Source organism: Erinaceus europaeus, chromosome 2, assembly GCF_950295315.1.
Source record: "Erinaceus europaeus chromosome 2, mEriEur2.1, whole genome shotgun sequence".
Classification (NCBI taxonomy): Eukaryota; Metazoa; Chordata; class Mammalia; order Eulipotyphla; family Erinaceidae; genus Erinaceus; species Erinaceus europaeus.
Window position 1 is genome coordinate 57,679,101 of NC_080163.1, and position 14,568 is coordinate 57,693,668.

A 14,568-nucleotide genomic window follows, 5' to 3' on the forward strand; every position below is an offset into this window, starting at 1 on the left:
ACTGTATGCAGTGCAGCCAGGGTGCCTGATGTGGGGAGAGGTGCTTAGTAGACATTTCACCAACATCTCAGCAATCAAATGCTTACATTAATTGTGGCTGCTTACCTGGGCTAAGTGCAGAGTCACACAGCTATTGGGAAGGGGCTACTGAGTGGGCAATGCTGGATTGGGAGTGTGATCTAACATGGTAGAGGGTGGGGAGTGGGATGCCTGCAGGCCCAGAGTTAGGGGCCCTGTCTGGAGGCAACTGGGGAAACCCCCTCTCCCCCACCCCCACCAAAGCATACCGGTGAGTACAGGGGCTGAAGTCTGGGGTTTGGTTTTATGCTCTCTGGGCAACTCTCTTCATGGCTTTGGCCAAGGTCTTCTGGGCCTGCCTTTCTTCCCAGCTTGCAGATGAAGAGCATCGGACCGGGGAGGAAGTCTCTGCACCTGAGGCCTTCAGGCCTGTCGGGATCTGCCGGCCTGAAGGGGATTTCCTGGGGCCGGCCTGTTCCCAGCCCTGCTGACGTCTTCCCCTGGATGGGTGCCCAGAGCGGCACTCCAGTGAGAAAGGCAGGCGGGCACTCTCCCAGCCTCCACCCCTACCCTCCCTCTGGGGGCGGGGGTCTCCCCACCCCTTACCCCCCCAAGTCTGGGAAGCAAGGATCCCTTCTGCTGAAAGAAGAAGGTACTGCCCTTTGGCTCAAGATCCTGGTTTGCTGTGTGACCTCAGGCAAGTCCATACCCCTCTCTGAACCTTGACCTCCCAGTCACCAAAACAAGGAGGGCAAAGACTCTTAAACTCTTCTGGGATGTCAGCTAATACTCTGGGATTCTGCAGGGGTTGAAGAATCTGGGAAGGAAAATTAGGGTGTGTGTGTGGGGGGAGGGGGTGAATTCTAGAGGTTTGCTTTTCTCACTCTGGAGTAGAAGGTATAGAGTGGAGGAAGGCCAGAGGGGGTGGGTGGGGGAAAAAAAGGCACCCCAAGGCCTCCAGATGTCTGGGAGAGGGAGCCAGGGAAGCCTGCCAGCCTGAGGTTTGGGGAACACATTTATTTGTGAGTGTCCAGTGTCACTAGGGCTTCTTCTTTTGGTGGGGGCAGGGAGGTTGAAATACCCCAGAAGTTCACTTGGTGTGAGCCTGTTTGCCGAGCAGAACATGGACTGTATTTATTCATCCTGGAGCACCAGCCCTTAAAAAATATAGACGGCTAATGTCTTCAGTATGTATGAAATATCCCATATGCTTGGAAACAAAAGGGGCTCTGTTATTAAAGTTTCATTTCCACACGCCCCCTCCCCTCCCTCCCACCCGCCCGCCCCCCTGACACCCTGCCCTCCTCCCCTCCCGCTCAGCCTGCAGCAGACAGAGCTTGAGTGAGTGAGCAAAGAGACCAGCGGGCAGCTTGGCCAGAGGGAGGCCTGGGCACAGCTGGGTTCTTCACAGATGGGTGCTGATTCCTGCTGCAGGTGAGGGGGACCCTCTAGGATAGGGAACAGGTTCTTTCAGAGGAGAGGGGCCTCTGGGGTTCTCTGGGTGGACAGTGAAGGACAGGGAGGCCCAGGTGATCCTTCCTGTGGGTGCCTGTGGGACTGGAGCCCTGGCAGGGTAAGTCTGTCTGGGGCGGAAATGCCCGCTCTGCTGCTAACTGAAACCACATGTTCCTTTCGGGTAACGGGACAGAACTGCCGCCAAGCCTGAGATTGGGGACAGTGAGGAGGGATGCTGGTTGGCCTGCTGTGGACCCCTGGGTGGCAAGAGGGTGGGGGTTGCGTGTATCTGTACAGACAAGATTGCATCAGGGTGTGTGTGGATGCATATTGTGTGGATTGGTGTATGTGTATAAGTGTGTCTGTGAGTCCCTGGAGTGGCCCTGCTCATGAGGCTGAAGTGCCGTCTCTTGGTGGCTTGTGTCTCAAAGTCTTGCCAGATGCCCAACTGTCACTAGGATCCCCAGAGTCCCGCTGGCTACCTCCGAGGAGTTGGTGGCAGTCCTGTGCTATGACCACCATCCTCTTCCATTTGTCTCCCTCCCACTCTGTGCGGCCTCACACCTGCACACCTCTGCCCATTTGCTGGAGAGAAAGACTGAGACCTACAGTGTGGCTGGCCACAATCTCTCCTCATCCTAAAGCCAGCTTCCAGGGGCACAGCTGTGTCACTCGCCGTCACCCTGGGAGGGGGGGAAAGCCAACTGGAGGACCAGACTAGCCCATGGTAGGTGAGAGATGCATCCAAGGGGGTCAGAGGACCTTGAACTTCATCCTGGAGCCGAGTCTGGAGGCTGTGGACTTGGACTGTGTGATGAATGTGAGTGTTCTTGGAGGAACCTGAATCTGCATCTCCTCTCCTATGAGTGGCCCTTCCTGGACTCTGGGCCATGGGGATATCTCCTTCTGTGTCTGGGCCTCAGTTTCCCCATCTCTATAGTGGCAGGACTGGACTAAGATAATATCTCCGCTTGTAGATTGTGCCATGCAGACGGCAATTTTTGTGATACAGGGTTGTGTGTTATCTTCATCTACTTTGGAGAAAAATAATCATTACATAGAATATAATACACTGGCCAATGGAGAGAAATGAAAGTGTAAATAACCCAAATGAGTGAAGATGGAAGAGGGGAAGGAGGAGTTGGGAACCTGCCATTTTGGCAACAGGCTGTCTTTGTACTTCTACCACTTCAGTTTTTTCCTCCCTCCAGGATCTCTGGGGCTTGGTGCTGGCACTCTGAATCTACTGCTCCTGGGGGCCATTTTTTCCTTTTTATTGGATAGGACAGAGAAATTGAAGAGAGGAGAGGGAGAAAGAAAGGGAGAGAAAGACAGACACCTGCAGACCTGCTTTGCCGCTTGTGAAGCATCCCCCTATCCCCTGCAGGTGGGGATGGGAGGCTCGATCTCAGATCTTTGAGCGTGTCCTTGCACTTTGTGATATGTGCGCTTAAGCTGGTTTACCACTGCCTGGTCCCAATGCTACCATTTTGTCTGTTTATTTCATATGTGACAAGACAGTTTCATTTGAAAGAGAGAGGAAGGGCAGGGGAGACAGCATGATGGTTATGCAAGGAGACTTTCATGCCTGAGGTTTCCAAGTCCCAGGTTTCAACCCTCCCCATCACCATAAGCCAGAGCTAAGCAGTGCACTGGTACAAACAGATAGACAAACAACCAGAAAGGATTCTGAACAGCACTCTGCTACTTGTGGAAGCAGGATTGAACCTGGAACCTCAGGCTTAGAAGTTTGGTGTTCTACCAGCTACTCCATTTCCCTAGCTGTTGCTTCTCCCATTTTGAAGGTTCAGAAAAGAGCTAGCTGCTATGGTGCAGGGCCTGGAGGTATAATCTGCTGTGCAGACCGTCTCTTGGTCCCTACACAAGCAGACCTATAATTCTGGGGTTAGAGTGAAAAGCCTGGTCACCACCCTGGAGCCTGAGTGTGTGTGTGAACATGTTCTGTGTGAGTGTACGTGAGCATGTGTGCAACTGTGTGTACGTTCTGTGTGTGTGCATGGCATACATGCAATCCATACATAGGTGTGTGTACTGTGCCTGTATGTATGGGAGTAGCTCCTTGGGTGTTGTGTGCACAGACTAGGTGTATGTTTGTGCTGGGTGCTATGAGTGTGAGCATGCATCTGAGTGTATATGTTTGTGTGTGGGTGTGATCCTGTGAAAGTGTGTGTGCTGTGCTGGTTACATGAGTGTGTGTAGATGTGTGTATATGTGTGAGTGTGTGTGTGCATGTGTCTGTGCTCATGCCGTGGACGAAGGGAATGGACAGAGCTGGAGAAAAGGTCAGTCTTTTCCAGGTGGGGGCTGTGTGTTCAAAACCTAAGGTAAGGAGTTTGGGAAAGAAATTGTTCCCTGGCTGACATTTTCAAGTGCTTTGTCCGGCCCCAGCTTTGCTCTCAATGGCCGGGTGGGTGGGTTGTGAAGGGCCACCCTGGTTTCAGCCTTTCCTGCCATTCAGCTCCAACTGCCCCCTCACTAGGCTGTGTTTTGATGCCAACTTTAGACCAGCAAGGGAGGGGAGCCCTGGAAGGTGTGGGGAGCCCCTGGCAGAGTCTTGGTCACTGTTCTAGGCAGAGCTGGTTGGAGCTGGGTATGGGTTGGGGCCTCCCTCTCCTGTGACTCGCTGTGACTTTGTTGCTGTGCATCACAGGAACCATTTACTGTGGTCCTCTCTCAGACTTAATCACTACCACTCTGGGTGAGCATTGCACTGCTCTTGCACAGAAGGAAAGCCCCCTCCAAGCCATCCTTCTTTGTCTTATCCTGCAGCAGGTAGAAGACACCACACCAGCTCCAGGATGTGGGCAGCATTCCTGAAGGAGTCCCCTTAGTGAGATAACAGGGGGAGAAGGAGGAGCCGCAGAACATGTCCTGTGTCCTCTGGGGAGGCTTGGTACACCCCAACACCTCTAGGACTCTGCCCTGGATAAAGTTCAAGTTCTCCACTTCTGCTCAGCATGGTGTTACATTCACCTACTTTTTGAAAAAAAATTATTATTTATTGGGTAGAGACAGGGAGAAATTGAGAGGGGTGTGAGAGAGAGAGACAGAGACACCTGCAGCACTGCTTCATCACTCTTGAAGATACCCCCCTGCAGGTGGGAATGGGGGGCCTTGAACCTGGATCCTTGTGCATGGTAACATGTACACTCATCAAGGTGTGCCACTGCCCAGTCTCTGTCCACCTATCTTTAGGGCTCTTGTTCCTTTAGAAGGATGTCTTCCTGGGGGAGGGGGTTGGAGGTGGGGTGGGACAGATCCTTTGAGGCTGAGGACCAGATTCCTTGGAGCAAAGCTGAGCCTCAAAGTCTAGCCTCTGGTGCAGGCCCTCCTGGGGGCTAGGGATGATTATCTTAAAGCTTGGGGAAGTAGAGGCAGGGGTCAGGTGTTGCTTTTTAGAACTTAATACACTCTAAGTGACCTTCATGGTCTGTGGGCCCTGTGGAACTTCTAGCAGCCATGCCCAAGGCCAAGGGAAAACAGAGATAGGATTGTAATGCCCTAGGAAGCATTTTGCTTTTTTTTTTTTTTTAAACACACACAGAGAGGCAGAGAAAATGAAAGAGAACACAGCACTGATAACCCCTGTAATGTGATGGGGTCCAGGCACAAACGTGGGTCACCTGTGGCAAAGCAACACATCATCTCAGTGAGCTACTTCACAAGCCCAACCCTGGGAAGCTTCTGAGTAACACAAAAGCTCTCTGCAGTGATATGCTGAGCCAGGGGGTGGGAAGTGGCACTGCTTGATGGATATGGCAGGGGCTCACATAGCCATCTCTTCCTGAATAAGCAATTTCAGATAAAAATTGAACCTGTTTGTGTGACCAGGGTCACACTCTAAAGGCTAACCCATTCAGGGGTTCAGATGGCGCAAAGGATCCTAAAGGGAGCTTATCCACGCACAGTGAGGTCCTGTGCTTCACATCTTTTCCCCTTAGTTCCTTCCTCCTTCCCTCCCGCCTTCCATCTCCCACCCCCTTCCCTTTATAAAGACTCATTTGTTAATTAATGAGAAAGAGGAAGAGAATCAGAGCATCATTCTGGCACATGCAGTGCTGGAGATTGAACTCAGTGAGGCCAGTTGGTAGCACACTTGGCTAGTGCACACATTACAATGCACAAGGACCTGAGATCAAGTCCCCGGTCCCCACCTAGAGGGGGAAAGCATTGCAAGTGGTGAAGCAGTGCTGCAGGTCTCTCTCTCCTCTCCTACATTCTCAATTTATGACTGTCACTATACAATAAATAAAAATAATGAAACAATTTTTAAAAGGAGATAACTTAGAACTGCATGTTTGATAGCACAACGCTTTATCCACTGTGCCACCTCCTGAGCTTCTCCTCTTGATTTCTTTCCGTGCTTGGTAGCAACTAAGTGTTGACAGGTGACTGTAGAGAGTTACATGTAACAGTATCGACTATGGGCAGAGGAAAGTGGGAGTTTGCTGCTGGGTTCACAAAGAGGACTGTTCATAGTGCCCTGTCTTCTGCCCCTGGGTGGCTGAGGAACCACTGTACCCCTCAGCTCTCCTCTTACTCTCTTGATCTGTAAAATCTTCATTACAGCACAGAAGTAGTAACACCACATCTGGCATCCAAAAAAATAGTGCCTCAAAGGTCTGGGGTCTCTCAGTGACCCTGCTAACAGTGGCAGCTTTCTTGTCTTTATCACAGGGGAAGAAGAGACCCCAGGTGATGTGTCCTATCTTTGCCAGGCTCAGGTTCCAGCCCCAGCCCTGTCCCCTCTGGCTGCATGACTTCAGTAGATCTACTTAAGCCTTCTGTCGTCTTGTATAACTGGAGCAGGGGCAGCACCTACCTGATAGGCCCTTGTAGGGACTGAATGAGCTCCTAGCACATAGTAAGTGCTCGCTAAACACAACTCTAGTTGCATGGGTAGTGAGAATTGTGGCCCCAAGCTGATCTCAGGGGTCCTTGTGGAAAATGGCTCCAGTCACACACACACATACACACACCCAGACAATTGTTGCAGGAAGCTCAGGAAGGCAGAGGTTCTGGAGCCCCAGGAGGGCGTCTCCCTCAGGGCTGGTTCCAGAAACTGCCAAGCCTCCTTTGGAGACATCCTCTGCCATGGTCTCAGGGAGGTGTGGTGGCCCCTGCAGTGCCCTTCAACTACTGCCAGTAGAAGCAAGGGGGTGGCTTCCCACAGAAAGATCTTTACAGAAAGGAGGAACCTAGGGAAACTGAGGCCCAGAACCAGCAGGGGACTTCAGCGGCAGAGTGGCAAGGGCTGGGAGTGGGGAGAAGGAGGAGGAGGGCCTTTGCTAACCCTGCCAGGGCCTCTTCCCAGCCCCACTCACTGAAAGCAGGAACCTGGTAAAGGGAGACCGGAAAGGAGAGAAAGAAAGCAAACAGTCAGAGTGAAGCCTGGAGCTCCAAGTGCTGAGGTTGTTTGGTCTGGCCCAGCTGCCTCCTGGGCCACTCCCAGAAGCCCTGCAGACAGGCGCCGGCAGCCCCACCACATGTGCACACCACTCACACATGCAGGAAACACAGGCATGTACGTACACATAGATACAGACACGCAGTGCACAGGGACATACAACGTTCACAGACACACAGTTACACACACACACATATAGGCTTAAGTTTAAACACATAGTAGACACAAAGACAGACACAAATATTTACAGAGATACACAGTTATTCAGATATAAATGAACATAGACTTGAGTACACACACACAATTAGACACCCACCGATGCTGACAGACACAGATAAATATACATGGACTTAGGTATATATACACAGCTACACAAACACACGCACAAATACTCACACACAGCAACACAAATATAGACACAGAAATACACACAGACATACACACCCCCAGACACACAGCTGCACACACACAACTACATAGAGACACACACACAAATACACACAACTACACACAGATGGAAGTGCACACACCTATATGCACAAACACACACAACTACACAAATATATGTACAAAAATGCATACATACAGCTCCACACAAATGTACAGCTATACATAGACACAAAAATACAGCCACACACAAACATGAGTTCACAGCTGTGCATGTAAATACAACACAGACAGACACAAGTGCAAACACATACACACACAACTACACACAGATGAAGGTACAGAGACACAGCTATACATAGACTCATACATGCACACAGTCAGATATCCAGACACATAGTCACACAGACATCTAGACTAGCACAGAAACACACAAGCACAGATAGTAACATCAGCAACATACATACCGACACACACAGACATAAAGAGCATGCAGACATTGACACACATACGCAGGCATACAGATGTGTGCATTGCAGGAATACGCAGTCACATGTGAATGTGCATATACCCACAAAGATGCACACAAACACAGTGCATGCAACTACAGACACACAGCTGCACACAAATAGACACAGCTACACGTAGACACACAAACACAGCTACACAGAGAAGACATAGCTACACCCAGAGTTGCAGATGCAGTAGATTTCCACAAATGCCAAAGCGATGTACACAGACACAAAGACACACAGTGTGTACACATAGTCGCAGAGATATACAGATGCTTAGCTGGCATTGAGGGAGCCTTTTTGTGTCTCCTCACCCCACCAAATTCTGTAGGCTCCCTCTCATGGCATTAACCTTCAACAGGTTCAGAGGGAAGAGAGAGAGAGTTCAAGGTCATGCACACATCTTGCTCAGTGCTCACTCCCACCTTCACTCTCAATCAGTGCCCCACCTCCCCGCCATCTCTAAGGGTTCAGACTCTCACTCAGCTAGGCACCCAGGTCCTCGCAGCCATCTCACTCTCTAGGTTGTGTGCTGTGACAGGTGTCAGCAAGTTGAGCTCCTGCTTAGGACCAGGAGAGGGATTTGGTCATGGTGGTGGTGGTGGTGGTGGTGGTGGTGGTGGTGGTGGTGGTGGTGGTGGTGTGTGTGGTAGAATGGGTGGCCCTTGGTGGCAGGCAGCAGAAAGAACAGGACTAGGTATTCTCACACATGCTGAGCCAAGACTTGGGGGGCACGGAGAGGCAGGGGGTCTTGTATCCACCTGCAGACTCAGTGCTGTTTGCTTCCCTTGTTGCATCTCCTGCTATCACCCATGGCCCATCTTCCTGCCTCAGATGGCACAGTGGCCCTCTAGACTTTACCTGTCTGGTGTCTCATACCCTCTTGTGTGTCTGCCCTTCATTGCCTCAACAAGTATGTCCTGAGCTTCATTAATAACAACTTTGGGTAACTTGACAAAACACAGTCCCCTTCCATTGTTTTATTTCACCGTTGATGTGGTGGGGGAGAGCGGAGCAGTGGTGATTATTGTCCTTTTATCTTGGCTCTACCAGGTAAAGAAAATCCTTTCTGGTAGAGAACCAAACTAACTACAACATACACCAGAGTCCTCTATTGGGTTCAGAATGCCGACGGCACAGATTAAAAACTGGGAGGTGCTGCATAGGAGTAGCAGTTGAATAGTGATGTTTTTAGAAACCAATGGACAATACAACCCCACAAAGATGGAGCTGACACATTGGTGGGGTCATCTGCCCAGGGAAATCAGGTTGACATCATGGTAGCATCTGGAACCTGGTGGCTGAAAAACAGTTAAGATAAAGCAGAACAAATTGTTGACTAATCATGAATATCACAGACGAAGATTTGGAGTCTGCATTTTGGAAAAAGCTAGTAGGTCTATTCCAAGGGGCCCATTACTTTACTAGCTTTTGCCTGCGTCTGACATCTTATATGCAGGTGAACCCAAGTTATTGTCTGGGGAGATGGTGTCATAGTTGGAATCAGACCCCTGCCCCACTAGGGAAAGAGAGAGACAGTCTGGGAATATGGATTGACCTACCAATGCCCATGTTCAGAGGAGAAACCAGACCTTCCACCTTTTGCACCCCATAATGATCCTGGGTCCATACTCCCAGAGGGTTAAAGAATAGGAAAGCTATCAAAGGAGGGGAGTGGCTACAGAGTTCTGGTGGTGGGAATTGTGTGGAGTTATACCCCTCTTATCTATGGTCTTGTCAGTATTTCCATTTTATAAATAAAATTAATTAATTAATTAAAAATAAAGATGAAGATAAAAAATTATCTGCAGTAAGGCTGTGTTAGTAAAGGTAGACTACCCAGAATGAGGGAGGTGATGGACTTGCCATGGTCAAGGCTGGTCTTGTTTTCCTGGAATGTTGTGGTCAGCTCAATTCTGAGAATCTGACAGACTGGGCTGTCGGCAGAGGAGGGGTGAGAAGGAGCCAGAAAATTCTTTCCTGTGTGGAATAATTGAAGGGGCTGAGGTTTGGCTTAAGGGAGGGAATTGAAAAGAAGGAGAACCTTGTTCTGTACATGTTCAGAGGGTGGGATTAAGATCAATGTGGTGGAGGTAGAATTCACTTCTATGGAAAAAAGGGTGCTAAAGATGGAATGAATGAGCTGCCCCTGGAGTAGGAAAAACTCCTGACAACCAAGCTGTACAAACTGAATCACAAGTCTAGAATCAGGTAGAGTGGCCTGCAAGGTGGAGCAGTGTCTACAGCACTGGACTTACAAACATGGGGCCCCAAGTTTGGTCACTGGCATCACTTGTGCTGGAGTGATAGATACTCTGGCTCTCATTCTCTCTGTGTCATCATAAATAAATAAATAAATATTTAATTTTACTTGTTCTTTTTTAAAAACTAAATAACCCTCATTATTTTTAATTGTCATTTTCCTCTTATCTTTATTTATTTATTTATTGGATAGATACAGCCAGAAATTGAGAGGGGAAGAGGAGTTGGAGAAGAAGAGAGTCAGAGACACCTGCAACACTGCTTCACCACTTGCAAAGCTTTCCCCCTGCAATTGGGGATCAGGGACTTGGACCTGGGTCCTTGCATACTGTAACATGTGCACTCAACCTGGTGCACCACTACCTGGCCCTCTTGCTCATTTAAAAAAAATTATTTATAAAAAGGAAACACTGGGGAGTTGGGCAGTAGCGCAGTGGGTTAAGTGCACGTGCCGCCAAGTGCAAGGACTGGTGTAAGGATCCCGGTTTGAGCCCCCGGATCCCTTCCTGCAGGGCAGTGGCTTTACAGGTGGTGAAGCAGGGCTGCAGGTATCTATCTTTCTCTCCCCCTCTCTCTGTCTTCCCCTTCTGTCTCTCTCCATTTCTCTTTGTCCTATCCAACAACGACATCAATAACAACAATAATAACTACAACAATAGTAAAAAAAAAAAAGAAAAAAAAACAAGGGTAACAAAAGGGAAAATAAATAAATAAATAGAAAAAAATTAACAAGGAAACACTGACAAAACCATAGAATAAGAGGGGCACAACTCCACATAATTCCCACCACCAGAACTCTGTATCCCATCCCCTTCCCTGATAGCTTTCCTATTCTTTAACCCTCTGGGAATATGGACCCAAGGTCATTGTGGGATGCAGAAGGTGGAAGGTTTGGCTTCTGTTATCGCTTCCCTGATGAACATAGGCATTGACAGGTTGATCCATACTCCCAGCCTGTCTCTTTCCCTAGTGGGGTAGGGCTCTGGGGAAGTGGGGATCCAGGACACATTGGTGGGGTTGTCTGCCCAGGGAAGTCCATTTGACATCATGTTAGCATCTGGAACCTGGTGGCTAAAAGAAGAGTTAACATATAAAGCCAAACAAATTGTTGACTAATCATGAAACTAAAGGCTGGAATAGTGCAGGTGAAGATTTGGGGGTTTATGTTTTGTAGATAGCTAGTAAGCCGATTTTAGTTATATTCCAAAGGGCCCATGATTACACTAGGGTTTTTTTGTTTAGTTTTTGTTTTATTTTTTCTGAGCCTGACATCTGATATGCAGGTGGATCCAAGTTATTGTCTGGGGATACAATGTCTTGGCTGGTAAAAGGGCTAGAAAGCTGGATCAGGGAAGAGAGTAGCTCCCAAATATGGGAAAGGTGTATAAATATTGTTGACTGTAAACCCCATCAGTTTGATCTGATATGAGGCCCATATTCAGCTTAGGAGCCTATGTGACTTCTGCATCCCTGTAGATCTGAGCTCATAATCTATGGTCATGAGTAGGAATGTTCCAAGCTGCCCCAATATCAGGACCCATTCTCTACCATTGTTGATCCACATTGAGAGCAAGGTCCTATGAGGGCCCACAAAGGGATCTATTGTTTTTTTCCTGATAAGAGATGACTGGTAACAATGGAGAGAGAGATTTATTCGAGGTCTAGGCCCATCATATCTGTTTGGGAATCTCAGGACTCCCTGACTAGGGCCCCAGGTGATGGGGTGGGCTGATACTGACTAAATAGTCATTATTAAAGTATGCTAGTCTCTTGCCCTTACTCAGCTTTTACAGTCCTTACTTTGATAAGGTTAGCTTTGGAGTGACTGAAATAAGTGTAATGGGAAGTAGGTGAGGAAGATATCTAAATCTAAGTAAAAACTATTTCATTAGGAACTTTATGGTGCCTTTTTAGGTCTTTCTACTTGCTGCATATATTGACTCACTGCAGGCTATTGTGCACTTTTGCTTTCAGGTATATATTTTGCCCTAATTTATGGATACATGTGAACATATGCCCTATCTCATGGGACCAGGTCTAGATCTAGATTTTGAGGTTTTGCTAAGAAGTGCACCATCTGAAATGGAATTAAGGAGTCCTATGAGCTAGGAAAGGTCTCACCCAAGTAATGAGGCTGAAGGGTTAACATTTCATGCCTGACGTCTCTGGACACTCTAAAGTGAAGCATGCCAAGGTGGTACTCATTGCGCTGGTTAGGTTGAGATCAGCAGATGCAGTGTCAGTTGGTATGAATTGAGAGAAGCATACAGGAAAGTGAGCCCCACCCTACAGGTTCTAGAACTGGGGGAAATAGAGGTTCTATAGAGGAAGCGGGAGGTTCCTGCCTTCTTTGGGTTTAAGAAGGCAATAGTTACTGTTATAAGCAAATTGTTTGGCACCTGGGTTAACTTTGAAAATCCTATTGTTAGGATTTGCTATATCATACATGACATCACCACAATTTATGTCCTTTGACATTATTTATATATAACTGTGTTTTTTATATAGTAACATCACTGGTTGCTTCAGTTCTCCCTGGTCTAAGCTTTTAGGGGAGTCAGCATTTCTAAAACTCAGCCTATGGTCTGTGCATCAAAAAGACATTCAATCAATTTTCCCCTCTTATATTAATTAAATAGTGATTTATACGACTACAAGTTAATAGGAGTGTATATTAACACCATTCCCACCACCAGTGTCCCATCCCATCCTCCCCCATCCCCACCCAGTGATACTGAGCATCCAACCTCACCCTCCACCCAGAGATTTTTATTTTGGTGCCCTACTCCAAACTCAGTCAGATCCTGTTTTGAGTTTCCCTTTCTGTTCTTCTTTCTCAACTTCTGTTTATGAATCTCATACTCATCATTGTCTTTCTGACTTAGCTCACTTAACATAATTTCTTCTAGCTCTATCCAAGATGGGTCAGAGAAGGTGGCTTCATTATTCTTAATAGTTGTGTAATATTCCATTGTGTATATATAACTCAGTTTTCTCAGCGACTCATCTGTTGTTGGGCACCTGGTTTGCTTCCAGATTCTAGCTATTATGAATTGTGCTACTATGAACATAAGTGTACACATATCTTTTTGGTTAGGTGTTATGGAGTTCTTGAGGTATATCCCTAGGAGAGGAATTACTGGATCATATGGAAGGTCCATGTCTAGCCTTGTGAGAGTTCTCCAGACTGCTCTCCAAAGATGCTGGACCAATTTACATTCCCACCAGCAGTGCAGAAGGGTTCTCTTATCCCCACAGCCTCTCCAGCATTTGTTGCTGCTGTCCTTTTTTTAAAAAAAAAAATTTATTTCTTTGTGTTTCCCTTGTTTTTTTATTGTTGTAGTTATTATTGTTCTTGTTGTTGTTGAATAGGGCAGAGAGAAATGGAGAGAGGAGGGGAAGACAGAGGGGGAGAAAAAGACAGATACCTGCAGACCTGTTTCACCAACTGTGAAGCAACCCTACTGCAGGTGGGGAGCCAGGGGGCTCAAACTGGGATCCTTACACCGGTCCTTGTGCTTTGCACCACCTGAGCTTAACCTGCTACACTACTGCCTGACTCCCGCTGCTGTCCTTTTTGATGTATGCCATTCTCACGGGGGTGAGGTGGTATCTCAGTGTTGTCTTTATTTGCATTTCTCTGACAATCAGTGACCTGGAGCAATTTTTCATTGTTTGTTAGCCTTTTGGATCTCTTCTGTAGTGAATATTCTATTCATCTCCTCTCCCCATTTCTGGATGGGGTCATTTGCTTTTTTGGTGCTAAGTTTGCTGAGCTCTTCGTATATTTTGGTGATTAGTCTCTTGTCTGATGTATGGCATGTGAAGATCTTCTCCCATTCTGTGAGGGGTCTCTTTGTCTGTGTGATAGTTTCTTTGGCTGTGCAGAAGCTTTTCAATTTGATGTAGTCCCATTGATTTGTTTCTGTTTTAGTCTTCCTTGCAATTGGATTTATATCATCAAAGATGTCCTTGAGGTTTAGGTGAGAAAGTGCTCCACCAATGTTTTCCTCTAAGTATTTGATAGTTTCTGGTCTAACATTCAGGTCCTTGATCCATTTGAAGTTGACTTTGTTTCTGGTGAGATAATGTGGCTCAGTTTCATTCTTCTGCATGTTTCAACCCAGTTTTTCCAGCACCATTTATTGAAGAGGACCTCCTTCCTCCATTTAATACTTTTGGCCCCCTTATCAAAGATTACATGTCAGGTGTGTGGCTCATTTTATTTTATAGTGACAGAGAAACTGAGAGAGAAGGGGGAAGGTAGAGAAAGAGAGGCACCTGCTGACCTGCTTCACTGCTTGTGATGCTTCTACCCCTGCAGGTGGGGACTGAGGACTTGAACATAAGTCCTTAGGCTTGGTAAAGTATGTGTTCAATCAGGAGCACCACCATCTTTTTTCTCCCTTCCGTTCCTTTTTCTTGTCTTTCTTCTCAGCCAGAGCACTGCTCAGCTCTAGCTTTTTATTATTATTTTATTTATTTATTTTATTTATTCCCTTTTGT

At 47.5% G+C, this 14,568-nt stretch overlaps 1 protein-coding gene across 3 annotated transcripts in view; it reads left to right on the forward strand.

Annotated features, from left to right (window-relative positions):
- Positions 1–618: 618 nt before the first annotated feature.
- Positions 619–14,568, forward strand: part of SYNPO (synaptopodin) — an 88,269-nt gene continuing 74,319 nt past the window's right edge. For 2 of the 3 annotated variants that reach the window (XR_009547252.1, XM_060181245.1), the window contains exon 1: positions 1,350–1,452. The gene's annotated coding sequence lies outside the window, so the exon portion shown is untranslated. Of the gene's footprint in view, positions 720–1,349; positions 1,453–14,568 lie in introns of those variants that run through there. The other variant, XM_060181252.1, reaches the window with a different exon arrangement.